This window comes from Propithecus coquereli, unplaced genomic scaffold, assembly GCF_000956105.1.
Source record: "Propithecus coquereli isolate 6110/MARCELLA unplaced genomic scaffold, Pcoq_1.0 Scaffold8, whole genome shotgun sequence".
Classification (NCBI taxonomy): Eukaryota; Metazoa; Chordata; class Mammalia; order Primates; family Indriidae; genus Propithecus; species Propithecus coquereli.
The window spans coordinates 10618717-10621961 of record NW_012154173.1 but is presented as its reverse complement, the minus strand read 5'-3'; positions in this window follow the sequence as shown (position 1 = coordinate 10621961).

Below are 3245 nucleotides of genomic sequence, written 5' to 3'. Positions count from 1 at the left end.
GAGTTCAAAACCAGCCTGAGCAAGAGCGAGACCCCGTCTCTACTAAAAATAGAAAGAAATGAATCGGACAACTAAAAATATATAGAAAAAAATCAGCCGGGCATGGTGGCGCGTGCCTGTAGTCCCAGCTACTCGGGAGCCTGAGGCAGGAGGATCGCTTGAGCCCAGGAGTTTGAGATTGCTGTGAGCTAAGGATGACGCCACGGCACTCTAGCCCAGGCAAGAGGGTGAGACTCTGTCTCAAAAAAAAAAAAAAAAAACCCTATCAGTGAGTGGCAAGTGACAATTAAGCTGCATCCAGTGGCAGGCTTTAAGTCAGAATCCAACACTTATTTTAGTCCACATGTAGCCCACCCATTATTTTATTTACCACTTCCATCCACCCCTCTTTCCTGCTCTGTGCACTTGTCTCAGTCACAGTTTTGGTAAGCCCACAAGCTAACTCTACCAAAACTGAGTAAAAGACAAACCATCACTAGAGAGCTTCTTTGAAAAAGGGAAAGGCCAAATGATGAGATAGCAGAAGACCCTAAGACTGCCAATAAAATGAAAGCTGAATTTAAAAGAAAATACTGAGAGTCCTACTTAAATTATGGGTTCACTGCAACAGGTGATTCACATTCTGCAAGCCCACTTTGTATAATATGTGGTGACTGGCTATCCACCGAAGCCATGAAACCTTCAAAACTACTTTGCCACGTAGAGACCAAGCACCCTGCATTAAAAGACAAGCCTTTGGGGTTCTTAAAAAGAAAAAAAGGTGAACACAAAGAACACAAGGAATTATTGAAGGCTACCACTTCATCAAATGTGTCTGTACTGAGAGCATCATTCTTAGTGGCTAAAGCTAAGAAACCCTTTACTGGTGAAGAGTTGATCCTGCCTGCTGCTAAGGATATTTGCCATGAACTTTTAGGAGAGGCTGCAGTTCAAAAGGTGGCATGTGTTCCTTTTTTGGCTAGCACTGTAACTAGATGAATTGAAACAGCAGAGGAGATACTGAGGTACAACTGTTAGAGAGGATTAATGAGTCACTGTGGCACGTAATCCAGGTTGACGAGTCTATTGATGTTGACAACAAGGCAACAATGTTTGTTTTTGTGTAATATATTTTTCAGAAGGATGTGCATGAGGATATGATATGTGCACTTTTGTTGCCAACCAACACCACAGAGGCAGAACTATTCAAGTCTTTGAATGACTACATATCAGGAAAACTAAATTGGTCATTTTGTGTCAGTATATGCATGGATGATGCGGCTGCCATGACTGGACGGCTTTCTGGTTTCCCTATTTGGGTCAAGGAGGTTACCTCTGAATGTGGGTCTACGCACTGTGTCATCCATAGAGAAATGCTGGCTATCCGAAAAATGTCACCTGAACTAAACGATGTTTTGCAGGATGTGATTAAAATTATCAACCACATGTCCTTAACTCACATCTGTTCTCACAGCTCTGTGAGGAGGACGCAGAGCACACACGTCTCCTCTTCTACACAGAAGGCAGATGGCTTTCTAAAGGGGATCACTGGCCAGAGTTTCTGAGTTACAAGAGCCACTCCAGGGATTTCTTTTAGAAAAACAGCCACCACCAGTGGCAGCACATTTCAGTGACACAGAATGGGTCACAAAACTTGCTTGCTTGTGTGACATACTCAACCTGCTCAATGAACTCAATCTGTCACTTGAGGGGAGAATAGCAATGGTGTTGAAGTCGGCAGATAAAGTGGCTGCATTCAAAGCCAAACTGGAATTGTGGTGAAGAAGAGAGAACATTGGTATTTTTGACACATTTCAAACATCAGCAGAGACTTTGAAAGAGACTGAGCCAGGGCCTTCTTTCTCCCAGCCGGTGCATGATCACCTATCTCAGCTTTCAAAAAAATTACTTTTTAACCACAAAAGACCCCAGAACTGGGAAGGAATGGATCCATGATCCATTTGTGAATAAGCCAGGTGAATCGACTTTGTCCGTGCTAGAAGAGGATCAACTGCTTGAGATCTCAAATGATGGTGGCCTTAAAAATACGTTTGAGACAACTTCAAATCGCCACACGTTCTGGATTAAAGTCAAGGCAGAATGTCCTCAGATTGCCACAAAAGCACTGAAAAGCCTGCTTCTATTTACAACACCCTGTCTTTGTGAAGCAGGGTTTTCTGCAGTGACAACAACCCAAATGAGATTATGGAGTAGACTGGACATAAGCAACACACTTTGGGTGTCACTGTCTCCCATCACCCCCGGATGGGACCATCTAGTTGTGGGAAAACAAGCTCAGGGCTCCCACTGATTCTGAATTATGATGAGTTATATAATTATTTCACTATATATGACAATGTAATAATAATAGAAACAAAGTGCACAATAAATGTAATGCGTTTGAATCATCCCCAAACCTTCTCCTGGTCCGTGGAAAAATTGTCTTCCATGAAACCAATCCCTGGTGCCAAAAAGGTTGGGGACCACAGGCTTTACATGAAGAGGTTCTATCACAGTGGTGGCCCAAAAAGTAAAGGGGTGACCAAGAAAATGGAGGAAAGTAGAACACAGGCTACAGTGTGAATGGATGTTGCCATCCAACAGGACAGGGCATGTTGGGAGAGTTTGTGAAATCAATTTGGGAGACCTTAAAAATTTAAATTCTTGGTAGGACAACTGAAAGACATCCACCTCTTTGTGTTGGCTTTATATTTCTTAGTCATATCAAAAGTCCAAATAGGAAAAAATTATGGAAAATCCAATTAAGAGGAAAAAATAATTTCTCTGTTTCAGAGGCTTTCAAATTTTTTGACTGCACCCATAGTAAGAATTATATTTTGTATCATCATACACATGTACACAAAAATGGAAACAAAAAATTGACAAAAAAGTAATTACCCTCATTTGGTATAATGCACTCTGATGTATTCTATTTTGATGTGATTTTTATTATCTTTTCACAATATAGTATACTTAGTGATTGTTGAATATAAAAGTTCAACTTAAGTAACAAAGAGTGCTCTTCATCCCTTAGAAAAGAAGGCTTTACATAGGGAAATAAATTGGAAGAAGACCTGGACTTTGAAATCAAACGTATGTTCAATCCTAGATTCACAATTTACTAACTAGGCTGCCTAAGGCAATATACTTACCCCTTAGAGACTCATGATGATGATATCAATTATCACTGACTAAGTATCTTCTCCATACCAGGCACTGTGCTAGTTCATACAACAAATGAGGAAGTGTATGTTATATTCTAATAG